Source organism: Ictidomys tridecemlineatus, chromosome X (genome assembly GCF_052094955.1).
Source record: "Ictidomys tridecemlineatus isolate mIctTri1 chromosome X, mIctTri1.hap1, whole genome shotgun sequence".
Lineage (NCBI taxonomy): Eukaryota > Metazoa > Chordata > Mammalia > Rodentia > Sciuridae > Ictidomys > Ictidomys tridecemlineatus.
The window spans coordinates 20,497,639-20,513,351 of NC_135493.1; the positions used below are offsets into that span (position 1 = coordinate 20,497,639).

A 15,713-nucleotide genomic window follows, 5' to 3' on the forward strand; every position below is an offset into this window, starting at 1 on the left:
TATTTTTCATGGGAAAAAAATCAACATCTACCAACACAAACATTTCCAGACCATTTCCAGTCAGACTTCCTATACAACATTGGTGATCAGAGTGAAGTTCATTTTAGTATAATGGGAAACCTGTTTTATATGGCCTTTCTCCAAGGTCCCCACTACCATATTGCTCCCAGGTTGCATAGCATTCCCCAGTGGAGATCTCCCTGTACCCCATAGCATCTTTTCCTGCATATTCTCTGTTACCCATTTATTCTTTCATTCATTCACTAAGAAAAGAAATCTATTAATTGCCCACTTTGAGCCAGACACTACAGATTGAAAGGTTGAGCAAGATAATACTACTCTTCTCATAAAATATTTAACAATGCAGTGAAGGAGATACACAGGTTAGCAACAATTTACAAAACCTTGTGATAAGTCAGTCAGCCAAGATGTAAACAAAGTACTGTGAGAGGAGAAAGGAGAAAACATCCAACTTTGCCTGGATACAGCAAGGGGGAGAGTGTCCAGAGAGAACAGCTTATACAAAGGCAAAGAGATGGGAGAGGGGTTTTCATCTCAAAGCAATATGAAGGTATTGGAAGGAGATAAATCTGGATGGGCAGGGATGAGATCATGACTAGCCCTGTAAGCCATGTTCAGCAGTTGGACTTTCTCCTGAAGCCAACAGGGAACTACCATAGGGTGCCAGTCTGAGTTGTACCATGGAAAAAAAAAATCAGAGAGCCATGAAATAACCTGGTCTGGGTTGAAAGCCTGAAGCAGGTAGATCACCAAAAAGACAAGGATTGCTGATACAAGTCAGTGTCACTGAGTAGAAGTGCCAGACTTGGGGAAAAATATAATGGAAAGAATTTAAGATATCTCCCAAGTTTATGATTTGGGTGCATGTGTAGATGCCGATTCTTAAAAGAAAAAATAATGTGATATAGGGAATTAAACCTTTTAACAAAAAAAAAAAAAGAAAAAGAAAAAGAAAAAAAATACTCAACATACCACTTTTCCAAGCTTTCCTTTCCCCTGGAGTTTTATGATATTTTTCATGTAAAATTTGGAGAGGAGCTTAAATTTCAAAGATCAGGTAATATGGCTTTGACAGATATGAGGTAGATAAGAGATATCATACAATAATCATCTCAAAAAAAACCTCTTGTTTCCCCCCAAAAGACATTCCAGCTTGAATTTTATTTCCAAAATTCTCTTTGCCTTCTTTAATAGCCAAAATCAAAGATATCAGACAAGCCTGCCAGATAACTGAGGTGCAATATGAGAAAGGATGGAGAATCTTCCTATGGCTTTGGAACTAAGCTAAAAAGAAAACCCCTAGCATTAATTTTAAAGCCCCTTCAACTGCAAAGCACCATCCCCTGGACCCAAAGTGAACACCCAAGGCCAACCACCAGACTGAAACCACAAAGTGACCATTTTAACCAAAGGCACATACAACTAACCAGTCCCAGACTAAACCTCTATAAATCTCCAATTCACAATAACAAGTCCAGAGCCCTTTAGTCGAGGGTCTCATGCTGACACATAATGTAGCTCCGCTTAATTTTTTTTATAACATCATCCCCCTCTCCCCTTACCCCCCAATCCAGTCATTTCTGTACCTGTCTTGGAGTTTCTTCTTGTGGAGGCTTACCAGATCTGATCAACCAAAGAGCAGAGCTGGTTCTTGCCTTAAAAACCAGGATGTAAATTAATCCCTCCCCTCCCCAGAAAATAAGGTAAGAACAAACAGTGAAATCTCAAATCAACACCAGCCCAAAAAGGAGAGAGAGAAAGCCTTTGAGAGATGAGTCAGCCTAGATGCTTACAATTCCGAAGGAAATCAAAGGCCTTAGAATAAACCGTTTGTCATTGCCTCCCTGCTTGAACATATAGGGCTAAACTTAAGAACAGTAATATGCTGCAGTTTTGCCAGCAAAATTGACACTGTCTTGCTTACCTTCAACCCTCTCAAGCACCAGTAGTACAAAAGACAGAAACATAGCTAGGAGAATGCCCAAACAAGAAGCAGATAGGTGGGCTGGGGAGGGGGTAAGAAGGCAGGCTTCAGCACTGTGGACAGACACAAAACAGTTTCTTGAAAATGTAATATTTTACATGTCCTCAGGCCTGAAATTCCAAACTGGACATAAAGGAAGGCTCCCCCTAAGAACCAAAGTGCTAAGAGACTTTTTTGCTTCAAAGTGTCTTCTCCTTCCCCCCTTTAGTGAACCATGGCACTAGCCTGAAGTGACCATGAGATCAAAAAGATGCTCAAGGAGGAATATGAAAGCAAATCAGCTCAGTTTCAATCTAGAATTCAAGACATCTGCAAAAATCATTTTAGACAAATATCTGCACTGGGCATTGGAGATAGAGCCAAAAAGAACAGAGTTCAAAGCCAAGCTTTATCATTGCTTGCTGTGTGACTGTAGGAAAGTCAGTTGAATTCTCTGGGCCTCTTTGGCCTAGTCCATAAAATAAGGAAATGGCATAAAACCCATCTCTGTGGATGTGTGAGCTGAATGTATGAATAATGTGATATGTAGCATTAGTTTTTAATAAATATGTTGACTTTGAAGGTTCTTTGCAGAGGGCCCAAGTTTACCAGAACACATCAGGCTTTAAAAGGAATTATTAATATGATTAGAATTTTTAATCAATGCATTGAAGCCTACTCTGTTCAATATTTTCTAAATTTGAATTACTTATTAACATAGGTAAAGCTAGCTGGGGAGACTATTGGGAATAGATCTTCACTCTTCAATTGCATCAGGGTCAAATATTTTTTCAGATCTTATAAAATTTAGAAAAACTGGGCTGGGGATATAGTTTAGTGGTAGACAGTTTGCCTAGTAGCCATGAGGCCAGTCCTGGGTTCACTCCCCAGCACAGGAAAAAAGAAAACTAGATAGTTTGATATTTCAACTATTATTCAGATTAAGGCTATCTAGTTTTACATTGTCAACAACAAAAGACAGTTTCATTTATATCAGTAAAAGAACAAAGAAATTGGCTGATAGCAAGCTAGAGAATTCGAACAGAGCAGCAAGGCACCCAAATCAAGTCTCCAGCAATACAAAAAAGAGGAAACACCCTTGGGTGGCATCAAGCCTGTTTCTCACGTCCTCCCAAAATGCACAGCACAGATGGAGAAACAAATTAACATTAGAAAGGTCACCCGCTTTGACTTTGTGAGGACGGAAATGCTCTCAGCTAGGCATAAATCCACAGTCTTCACAATGTAGAAGACTCCTTCACTGCCCCCATCCAATGGTTAGGACTGGTATGTGCTCACCAACTAGTAAACACCTAGGAGAAAAAAGCAGGGTCTGCACTGACGCTGTGGTTTGAATTCCAATCAATTAGGCACTTTATGTCTTCGTCAGGACTTTGCTTCTGGCCACTGAAAGACCTTTGGAGTTTGAGAACTTGATACTGCACAGGGCTGGGTGCCCAAAAGATATTGCATCTATAATATTCAAATGTCTACAGGCAGTGAAATGGAGAAAGACATCCCCATTAATATATCACAACATGAGAGAGATCCAGGTCTGTGGATGAAAACATTTGGGCACCAATTTGGTCTGCTGATACATGACCTCATTCATCCCTGAGCATTAACGAGTTAGCCTTTAAGTTGTTATCCCATAACCTCCATTTCAGCAAAAGCTGCAGATGCGGGGAACAGAATGACTCATTCTATCCGTGTAGGTGGTAATGCCCCAAGACAATTAAATTTGGGGACAGTGTTTAATACGTGGTGTTAGACCATCATGCCACAGCAGAAGCTCATAAACTACAGGTAAAAGCCTTGGCTACAAAAAAGTTTCAGGAATTACTCAGAATATTAAATTGGTTCAGATAGAAGGAAACAGCCATCACATAGTCTAATACTTCCATTCCACAGTCCAAAAAACTGAGGCTCAAAGACAACAGCGATTTTTTTCCAAAGGCTATAAAGCAATTGGACAACAGAGCCTGGAGAAGAACCCAGTTCTCCTCAGTCTCAAGGCATTTTCTTCTGTCCTATCCACCTCTGCTCTGTATAGCTGCAAGATTCTGCATTGCTAAATAATGAAATGAAAAGAATGTACACATAATCAAAGCTAATTCTATAAAGCCAGAGGAGGTCATATCTGAAGGCAGGCAGCCACCACAAATTACAACATCTTTGTAAAATAAGTACAGTCGTCATTCTATAGAACGTGGGATGCCCTTTTTAAATTTTATTGACTAAACAAACAACTCAAGCTCAGGATGGTGAAAGGCAATCTTTATGCTATAAACATCACAAAGGATAATTTAAACAAGGAAACGTGCTATCAAATACAACAAAATGTAGATATTCTATTATCTGCAGAATGTGTCAGGGTGCATAATAGTGCTGACATCACAAGCTGTGTCATGTATATCACCACCCTCCCCCCCCCCCCCCGCGCCTTTTGGTTATTGCTTCTATTAAATTGTGGTGGAAGAAGAAAAAATAAGATGTTCTATCGGTGGGAGGTAAAAATTTTAATGCCTAATTTGCTTTATGCTTTTTCATTTTTCAAAAAGCTTTCTGTATGTCCTTTATGTCCAGACCCAAGCACACAGTAGGTGTTCTCTAAGTGTTCATTGGGTGAATCATAGGATTATCAATTCTGAGGGTTTGAGAGAACATAAAGGTCTGATAATTGAAACAGCTATTCATGATTCATGAGTAAATGAATCATGCCACATCATGCTCACAACAACCCCTGGAAAGGAGGGAGGTTGGCAATTATTTTCCCCCTTTTACAGATAAAAACAAACTAGGGTTCTGGTGGTGTTACGATTTAGTTAAAGTTGCATAAAATGCAATGGAGGAACATGATCTGCTATTCCTGGGCCAGGCCTTGCCCTTCCCAAACTATGAAATTTCTTAATATTCATCACTAACATCTGCTGCCTGGAACTGGGAAGGTATAAGACTACTTTCCTTTCTAAGGAAATAACTGAATTTTTGAGGTCTTATATATGCTGTTCTGTGATGTACCTTGTGAGAGAGGGGAAGACATGTATGTGTGTGTGTGTGCCTGTGTATTTGAAAAACATTATATACTAATTTAATGCTCTCACCCCAACCCACCCCAATTTTGATAGCATAGTCTCCTAGAAAGCTCCAGAGATATGGACTTGGACCTGGATTCAAGTCCCAGCCTCAACACATCACATGAAAGTTCACACACCAACTATGTGACCTGGAATACATTATCTCACTTTTCAGAGCCTCAAATTCATGACCTTAAAAATACCTGCTATGTGGGGCTATGTTGAAGACTAAAAGATGATTAGAATGAAAGAATTCTCCAAGGGGTACTGTGTTGTACCTAAGGTGAGGAACTGCCTCCGCCCCAAATACTTGGAAGTCAAATTAGAGAGGAAACCTGAACAAAAGTTCTATTATCTTTATGGAACTATGTATCCAGTGCTCTTGCTATAGAATGTCACTAGCCATCCTGAGAAGGCAAAAATGGGTACTCAACCACTGAGTGGGATAGGATGAACTATTTCTTCTCTGAGTCTTTTATGATCACAGATGCAAAGAAGATAAATGCAGGATCTAGGGGAATTAGCCTACCCTATGAAATGTAGGGAAAAACCCTTTCTGGCCCACAAAAGGAAATTAATCCCCACCTTTGTCTTCCTCTGTAGCATTTTCAAGCTATTAGGGGTGGTTGGAGGGGAGGGGACAGCCACCCAGAGTGGAAAGCCCCAGTTCTTGTCCTTGGAATCTTACTGCCTGGTGGAAGGTCACATAAATGTCAAGTGTCTGAGGGACTATCAAGAAAGGCCCATGGGTCTAATATCATCCTTCTCTGAAGTAATTTAAATGTATTTCCTGTTTTGTTCCTTTAAGAAATATAAAGAAATGACTATTTCCTCATGCCCACTAGCACTGACAGACCCTTCCTCAACTGTAGGTTTTTCAGTATGCACTCAGTAAATTCCAATTCACTCTTCCCACCTTCTCAACTCCCTGCCTCCTCCCTTCAAAGCCTCTGAGACTTACTGCCTTTCAGACACTTACACACTCCCACTTAAGACACTCATCTACATGCTTGCATATTCACACCCTCACATATGTATGTAAATACACACACCCACACCCACACATACACACACACTCCCTCCCCTCCCTCTCTTAATGTATTCACAAAAGAGAGGGGAAAGGGGGAAAGGAGACTGAATTAAAGGGTAGGTCATCAACCATTTGCCACTCCAGATCCCAACTGTGACTTCCTACAGAGTGGGCTTGAGAAAGAACAGTCCAATGGGGACACTCCCCCAAACCATCTAGACAGAGCCATGTCAAAGAAAACTTCAGAGTAAAGAAGATCTCAAAACCTGTGCCTGGAAACTTTCCCTCCATCTTTTTCTGCACCCCCCACCCTACTCGCTTCTCTTTGCCTTTATATCTTTACCAATGAGCATCCAAATTTCTGCCAGTTTTCTTTTTCAAAATCCTGAGTGTCTATCATAGGGAATTGGAACTGTGGGAGATGTTTATCACTGCAGTTTTCATGATAGGAATAATTTTTAAAACTACACTCAAGTAACCATGTTTTAAAATAACAATATCTACCCATCTACCCATCCTCCTTCAAAATTAGACCAATGTCTTGACTATGGTGGAGTGAAAAAAGCCCAGGAGTTAGGAAGCCTGCTCAGTTATTAAGCAGCTGGGTGGCCTTGGGCAAGTCAGTGAACATCTTCAAGTCCGAAACACAATTTATTATTATCCTGTTAATCTAACAGCACTATAAAGACGCAGCCTTCACGTCTGCAGAGTCCTTGATTATTCTAAGAGACTTAGCAAACTCCAGGACACAGGGCCATGCCACTGCTATCTGAAGTTCAAAAGAGCACCCCACCACCACACACACTCTTCCAAACCTAGAGGGCCAGAGGGGGATGGAATCTGAGCCCTTAGCCCCTTCTTCTGCCTTAAAGACAGACAGTCCAACTCAGGCCCTTGACCTAGAGCTAGAGATTAGGGGAGGGGGATGCTCCAGACGCTTCACCCTCAGCCAGTGTGTGTGTGTGTGTGTGGGGGGGGTGTCCTGGGCCTCTGGTTGCCACTACACAAGAGCTGCCTTCAGAATGGGTTGGGTTGCTCTGCACGTGTCGCGCCCCAATGTAGCTGGAAGGAGCAGCGCAGAATTTGCAAAGTTAAACAAAACCCCCGTGGCGCACAAAATCTACTCTCAAGGCTTGCCCAGAGAATACCAGCGATTAAATCCTTCCGGCAAACTCTTAAATTTGAACCCTTGACGCGAAAGCCTGGGGGCAAGATGTTCCGCACTCAGGCCACCTCTCCCTCCCTCGCCTCGGACCCTTGCCGCCCCCCTCACTCGTCCCACGGTGGGGGCGGCACTCAGTTCCCTGGTGCCCGGCCCCTGCTCTACCTCTTGACGACTGTCCTGGTCCGGCCAGGGAATGAGTCTGGGTGACCTGCTAGTCGGTCCAGCGACGCGGCCGCCGCAGCTAGTCCTGAGACGAGCTGCAGGCGCTGTGAGCGCTTGGCTCTGCCGCGCGCAGATTCCCCCACTCCCTGTAAAGCTTTCCGCCGTGGGGTAGGGGCTGATTCATAGCAATTTTCTCCGCAGCAGCTAGCTCAGTGCCTCACGTATACCTGTTTGCTGAATTCCCAGGGCTACGCTCACTACTTCTCCCCTTATTTAAAAACAATCACTGCTTCAAAATTCAGCCCGAGGGTCCCTTCAGCGTGCTCCTCTGAATTACCCCTCCCCTACTCATGCACAAGATCTCAAGTTACAGGTGAAGGAAAGACAGAGGTGGAGGTTCTGATGGATAAGAAATTTACCCCCAAACAAGAGCTAGTTAGGTCCAGATCTCCTGGACCCCACCTCAGCACACGTTTTGTTATACCACGTTGCTTCCTTTCCTTCCTGAGTCGTGTCATTCGAGGGCAAGGAGCATCTTTTGTTGACCCTTTGTACACAACCACTGGACTTGCCTCTCTTTCCCTGTCCCTTGTCTCCCATTCTTGACCAGGACTTATGCTCTTACAAATTCAGACAAAAAGGTCATTTTGTTCAAAGTTCAATGAGCAGCAAGAGCAAACAGTAGCTGACTTCAGAGTCCTCCATCCACCTGGATGGCAAGAATCTCAGTAACTTCCTCCAACTTCCACTCCCCCACACTAGCATCTTCCTTTTTCATTTTCTGTGTTCTGCACCTATCTAGACACCCAGGGAAGTCAGAAAACCATCCTTTAAAAACCTCTTCCAAAAATCTTTCTTCTAACCTGCAGCCCACCTATCATATGTACAAATCACCAATTGAGCAAAAGCACATTATTTGTAAGAGATAAATATTCTCATCTGATGTAACAAGGGCAATACAGGGTTAAAAACGCAAGGGAAAGTTTGCACACACAGTTACTCGCTCTCCCAATTGACTTTCCTCATCTCTTAAACCAAGTAAAGGGGGCAAAGGTGCCAGGCGTTGTCAAAGGGGTAAGTATAGAGAAGAGAGGCAAGTAGAGAGTGGCAGACTATATAGGTGACCCCAGCCAAAAGGGAAGAAGGAAGAAAAAGGAGAGGACGGAGGGCAGCCTCTGGTGGGAGGCATACATGGCTCCTGTGGAGGCCCAGGAAAACATGAACTTCCCCAAAGACTCAGAGATGTGGCTCAGAAGGGCTTAGCTTGGCAATGAGATCCAGAAGCCCAGTGGCAAGTTTCTCTTCTTTTTTAAATATTTATTTTTTAGTTATAGGTGGACTCAATATCTATTTTATTTTTATGTGGTGCTGAGGATCAAACCCAATGCCTCATCACACATGCTAGGTGAGTGCTATCTCTGAGAGACAACCCCAGATCCTTCTTATCTTCTTTAGAGAGAGCTTCCAGCTCTGGTAGTAGCCTTGGTGTCGCTGTTTGGGATTTAAGTACCACTCACTCACCACCATCACTACTACCAGGATGCCTTTACCCACCCCCACCCCCACCCCCAATGAAATCAGTCTTACCCCACACAGGAGTGTAATTTGAATCAGGATGGTTTCTCCTTCAATTGAAGGAGAGGATCTCTCCTTCTCCTCCTGTTGGAAATGGGCTGGATGCTGCCCCTTTATACATTTTAGAGTACCAGATCAGGAGAGGGGGAGAAAGGGAGGGAGCAGCAGTTTGAGGCTGATCCAATTTTTGTCTCTGGCATCTTCCCTTTCTCTCTTCTTCTCATTGGATTTTTCTGCACCCTTCCTTCTGGCCCTGGCAGCTCTACTCCCCTTCCTCACTGCAGCATTCTGCAGCCAGTTCTTCCCAAGTTGGGTAAGAGGCTGCTATTGGGATGCACGTTTCTGGTGATGCTTCATATTTAAGGTGAATTTTTAGACTGATATGCCAGGGAAAGATTGAGTTCCAGAGGTGGGTATATCACAGGAGATGATAGAAAAATTCAGGGCTGGGGCTGTAGCTCAGTGGCAAAGCATGTGTGAGGTATTGGTTTCAATCCTTAGCACCACATAAAAATAAATCAAGACATTCTGTCCATCTACCATTACAAAAATAAAAAAAGAAATTCACCCAGGTAGCCAGCAACATATTGGTGTTGGGAGCAGCTGGGAGGTACGATTTGAACCCGAGTGTCCAGGGAGTTCATTTCGGAAGAGGACTGACAAGTGTTCACTTGGATTATAGGGATTGCCTTGGTGACATAGTCAAAGACAGCATGATACATTACAGTGGTAGAACACAGAATAATGCCACGCATCAGTTCAGTTTTCTCATCTGTAAAATAGGGGAATAAATGCTCACTCCCGTAGTGCTGTGGAGAAGAGTGTGTCAAATAACATAGGTAAAGTACTGAGCACTTGCCACTGAACCCAACAAAGGAGGAGTTTGCCCCGGGGTCACAAAGTAGTAGAGTCAGGATTGGAACTCTTCTCCCAAACACCCTCCACTACTGGAGTGGTGTCTTCAGCTCTACTTTATCCTCTCAGAGGGTCACCAGTGCTATCCTTAGGGACTTGGTGGAGGTGGAAGTAGGGAGGTAGATTAGGTATGGACTCCATGCATACCACTTGGTCTCAGTCTCAAGGGACTAAGGCTCAGGCTTCTGCCTCCTTCCCCTTATCATCACTCAGGTAATCTTTTCATGTCATCTTGGACTGATTCATTGCCACTTTAGCGCCATCTCTGCTGCCCAACTCTGAGGTGGTGACTCACCCTCTAGCTGGCCAGGGGCCCCTGCCCTCCAGGAAAGAAGCTTTCTTCTTAATTGACTGCAGAAGCCTCTGCCACAGTGAAAATAAATGCCCTTCCAGGCAGGCTTAGAGATGGAGGGCTTTGAGGAGGAATAGAATGGTCTCAGGTCCAAAGCCATTGCCTTTCATCCTCCTAGTGCCCAGGGTGCCACTACTGGAGTTCCCCCTCCAGGTTTCTTACAATTTTATACATAACCCTTAAGTTTCAGTATTTACAAGGGATTTCACTCAGGACATCCCTGTGGTGCATTAGAGAGTGGTGTGTCTGGCACTGTGCTGGGTACTGGCAGGACGTAAAGTAACATGAGAGATCCCTGGCACCCAATGAGTGTTCATTGCAAGTTTACAAATATTAACAGCACCTTGGTAAAGGACGGAAGTATGCACAGGAAGGGGGTTGTGATTGGCAGCCAAATCACTCCACCAGCCTCTAATCTCCTTCCCCACCCCAACTCTTACATCTTTGTCTTTTTGATGAGGATTTCGGAGAGGGGGAAGGATTGACCATTTGTGTGTGTTAATTGGGATAAGTACTTCTAACATGTCACCTCTACAAACCTCAAAAATACCCCGTGCCCTAAGCCAGCTACAAAATGGCAGAGTAGGATTCGAACCTCTAACTCCCAAGCCTGTGCACTCTGCACAGCACTTTATACAACGCGTCTCCAAGCAATGGGAGGGGAAGCGTTCCTCTTCCCTCATATCCCTTCCTCTGCTGACCATTCATCTACACAGAAAGGACAAATTCTGGAGTGACCCCTTGTAGCCCGTTTACGGTGGGAGGGACCCTCAGTTCTGCCGACCACTCTGCCACCCCCTGCCGCCGGTGGCTCCTGATCAGAGGCTTCAGCTCCGCACAGGTCTAGGGGGCTAAGAAAAAAGCTCACCAACTGCCTTAGAGCCATCCGGTACTAGGTTTCAGATAGCCTTGCCAGATTTGGTGACGTAAGAGGGAGGGAGGGGCATTTACAGAGCCCTACTATGTGTCCAAAGCAGGAGTCCTTGATTTCTAATAGCTATTGCCTTTTACACGGAAAACGTGTTGTTATGCAATATAGTGAGCTCTCCATTAAGGGAAGTCTTCAAGCTAGAACAGGTTTCGCAAAGCGCTTGTGTGCAGAACTCCTTACTTCTTGAAACCAATAAACACCTACACCCCTTAATAATCTCCTGATCTCTGGAGTGGGGGGGGGGATGAAGAAGCACATCCCCTGGGGAGCGGGCAAAGGTCAAGGCAGTGATGGGGTGGGGGGAGGGGGCAGAAGGGAGGGTGCAGGGAGGAGGAGCCTCCGGCAGGGTCGACTGTAATCTGAGTCAGGGTCCCTGCAGCGCCTGCCGGCAGATTCCCGGGACCTTCCCCTTCCGGTTTTCCTGGGCTCCTACAGGACCCCACCTGGACCCAACTTACTCCCTTTGCATGAGAATGGGGAACAAAGGGCCAACAACCCAGGTCAAAGGGAAAAGAGCATCTGTGCCCGCTCCGCCTTGCCCGCCCATCCTCCCTCCTTTCTTCCCCGCCTCCACTCCTCGCCCCCTTCTCTTCCGCCCAGAGAGAAGGCGGGGGCGGGCTGTGTGTGTATGTATGTATGCATGTACGCGTGTGTGCGCGCTCGGGTGCGGTACGTCTGTGTGTTCAGTGTGTGGACGGGAGTATATGGGGTGTGTATGCGGTGCATGTTTTAGCCCAAGTGTTTGGTGTGGTATGCATTTGGTTCGAGCTCTGGCATGAAGCATGTGCTTGTGCATGCACGCTTGTAGGTTGTATGTTTCTGCCTGATTATAATCAGTGTGACTGAGGGTGCGGTCTGGGTGTGGGTGTGTTCAATGTGTGTTTCAGGGTTTGTGATCATGCTGTGGTGAGTGTGTACTAGCTTAAGCTTGTGTGCATATGTATATTGGATGTGTGCTTAGCCTTAAATGCTGTGTGTCAAGGTGGATTTACAGGTGGGTGTTTTTTTGTGCAGTGTGTACATCGGTGAGCAAGGTATCTCTTTACGTCTATTTAAGGTGTGTATGTGTGTTCAAAGGTTTGTGTATGTGAGGATTCTGTGTGCCTTTTAATTGATAGGTTCAGGTGTGTGGTGTGGATGCATGTGGCCAGCATATGTGCTTGCATGGAGGGCTGAAGATGTGTGCCTTGGAGGGGGTCACACGAATGTTTGGGTGCAGCGTCTGAAAGCATGGAGTTGTCCAAAAGAACCCAAGTGATCCTGCATGTGGTTGGAGGGGGGGCTGGGTGTTGGGGACATTGCACCTGACTGGGACCAAGAAGGAGGTAGGGGCTGCGACCCCAGCAGGGGTGACAGCTGGCCTGATCTCATCAATGGAAGTCTGCCTGCCCTTACCTTCGCTGTGCCCCGCAATTTGCAAGTTCGGATAGGGCGGGGTGTGAACTTACCTGGCTGCTTAAAGAAAAGAAGAGGAGTGCTCCGCAGGAGATTTGGCCAGGTAGGGTGCCTAGCGTGCGCGTGGTGCCGGGGCTGGTGGGTGTAAGCTGGAAATATTGTTGGTCACTGACCCCCATCTCACTACCACCCCACCAGGAGATCCCAGTTTTTGCCAAGCTGAACACAACTATTTGTTCAAGGCCTGGATGTTTCACACCTCCTTGACCTTGTGTGGGGCAGATCCAGTTGTCTGGAAGCCCTTTCCCTCATGACAGATTCCCATTTTTTTTTAAAGACCTAACTCAAAAGTCACAAAACTTTGTTTCTCTGTACCCTCTCCCTCCCCAGTTGAGGGCTCCCTCTTTGGGCCAGCACAATTACAGGCTTCATGCTTCTTATGACATGATCATACATAACTGCAATTATTTGACCTTCCACTTATTTCTGAGCTGCCATGGAGAATGCCTGGTATATATTAATAGTAATTATTATGTTTCCATTTACTAATCACTTACTGTGTACCAGGCATTATCCCCTTGAATTCTCACAATGAGGCTGTGAGGTAAATGGAGATAGAATTATCAATTTTTTTACACTTCACACATCAGACTCAGAGTAGTTGAGTAACTTCCCCAAGGTCACACAGATCATAGGAGGTAAAACTGGTATTTGAACTCCAGTCTGCCATGATCCCTACACCTTTCTTCTGTACCAGGCAGCCTCACTAAGAGTCCTCTGATCCTTGCTAGACATTGAAGTCTCTATCAAATAATGTGATTTCCAAGTGTCTTTCTTTTGAGTTTTCTGACAGTACCAGGAGTACTCAGCATAATTACTTTCTCTATCTCCCAGACAGCTGATACTTTCACCACCTAATTACCTGCTTTGTGGCACCTCAAAATCTTTAGTTACTCTAGGCACTGAAGCACCTTCCTCATCTCCAGTTCTGGGAGCTCTCCTTAGGCTGGTGCTGAAAGAAAGAGCCGAGAATGGCCATTTTCTGACCACAGGATGGTAGAATTGGTTATGGGGGAGAATGGAGGTGAGGGCTCAGGATGAAGGGAGGAAAGGAGTTTATAGCTCCCCCAGACCCATTGTTATAGCTTCCTCATCAGGAGTTGGTATGCTGTGAATTTCAAACAGACCAGTCCTCTCTATATCAGACTGCACATCGAAAAACAAGCAGCGCGTCCCCCTCAGAAAAGATGACTGAATGGGCCCCATTTTGTATTATTCATCACTGAGGGGGGGCACTGTGCTTGCCTAATGAGACTCATGGGGCTCCAGCGCCTTCTAAGCAGCCTCATCTGAGAAATTCAAATTAAAACAGATTACATTTGGGGGAACACATTTATGGGGGCCATGGTATCAGCCCAGTCACAGCTGAAGGATTTCTGGAATGCCTGGCTCCCCATTCAGCTCCCAGGGAACCAGCCTAGGCTGCTGCAAACAAGTCAGGGGGTGGAGAGAGGGACAGACAGTTCAAAGATGGTGAGTCACTTTGCCACTTTTCAGGGGGGAAAGTGAGAAGCACAGTTTAAATTGCCACTGTTATTATTGTGCCCTTTCAACTGGCACAAATGAGCCTAGCGTGGAGACGAAAAGCAGTTGGAAAATCCATAAATCTCTCCCTGCAGCTGGGCCTGGGTCAGCACCTCATCCTGGGTGGGCAGGAAAAGCATTACCTACCATATTATGTAGCCAAAAAGTCGTCTTTGGGGGACACAAAAGGGCTAGAGAAGCCAGTCTAAAATGTGCAGGGCACAGACTACCTGAAATCTTTGCTTTCATCACACTTACCTCTCCACAAGGAGTTCATGAAAACTTTGGTATCACCCAGAATCTGGTGTCAGGCTAGTCTGACACCACCTTACTCTCCTCTGAATACACTAGCTTCACTTCCACCTCTTCATGGCACTCAGGTGAGGCCTCTTCTCTCATTCCCAACACACACGCACACACACACACACACACACACACACACACACACACACACTCACTCACTCCTTGGAACTTAATATTGCCACAAGTCTCTCCCTCTTTGGGGTTTAGAAATGTCCCTGTAACACAGGATTATATGGAGAATTGTAAAGGTGTAATATGCTTTAATAACTCCTAATTACTCAAATAGAGATTTGCTTGCTTGCATCCTGAAAAAACAAGAATCTATGGGGCAGAACACCAAAATGTGAATTTCTGGAGACAGATCTTGCTTTCCCTATGAGAATAAAGCCCTGGAAAATCAGCTTCTACCTTTTTTCATGTGGGCTGAGAAAGACCATATGCTTTGGAATGAGACAGCTTTGAGTTGGCATCCCAGCTCAATCACTTGCTGGGTGATCCTGAGAAGGTTCTTTGTCTCTCTGAGCCAGTTTTCAAATGTAAAATGGAGATATTTAATGCCTACCTTAGAATTTCCCAGATGACTGAAGTAGGAAAACCATGGAAAGTGCCAGATGAATACCTAACATGCATTAGTAAATATGAAAGAAAAGGTTAGTTTTTTTTCTTCTCATGTAGTCCAGCGTGTCTTAACCAGGATTATTAAGGAGTGGAGGTGACTGACTAAGCTGGTAATTTTCCTCATTACTGGTTTGTCTAACACTCTTGAAATAGTCCTTTTAGGATGATGTTTTGATCAACCTAATGCAGCCCCGGAAGAATTGAATCTTAAGTCCAATTCTCACTCTGCAGTTTCTCCTGGCAGCATTAATGAGAACAAGGTTTCCAATGTAATATTCTGTACGGAAAAGTCTGAAACTTTTTGCTCAGTGTCCACTCTTCTACCTATCCAACTGCAGATCCAGCCTCAATCCTGCCTCCTAGATATGTGCCATTATGCTCAAGAAAAGAGGGTGACTATTTCTTTTCTCTATGACCTGTTTTTCGCCCCCTCACCTCTACCCTAGAAATTAAGGGCTCCTAAAGCCAATTTCTAGTAGCCACCAAGGTTGGGAGGTACAGAGAATGCTGCAGTTCTGAGCAATGCTATACAGCACCTAAAATACGTCTGCTAAGTTCTTATTTCTTTCCACCTAAAGAGAAAAAAAAATCTACCCTTTGTCAAAACCAGTGAAGTGTGAGA

General features: G+C 44.8%; 1 protein-coding gene across 3 annotated transcripts in view; it reads right to left on the reverse strand.

Annotated features, from left to right (window-relative positions):
* Arhgap36 (Rho GTPase activating protein 36) overlaps positions 1–15,713 on the reverse strand; it is a 29,653-nt gene that overhangs the window by 8,740 nt on the left and 5,200 nt on the right. Inside the window, exon 1 of one of the 3 annotated variants that reach the window (XM_040285450.2) lies at positions 7,419–7,525. The exons of the other annotated variants lie outside the window; for them this stretch is intronic. The gene's annotated coding sequence lies outside the window, so the exon portion shown is untranslated. Of the gene's footprint in view, positions 1–7,418; positions 7,526–15,713 lie in introns of those variants that run through there. 3 annotated transcript variants of the gene reach the window in all.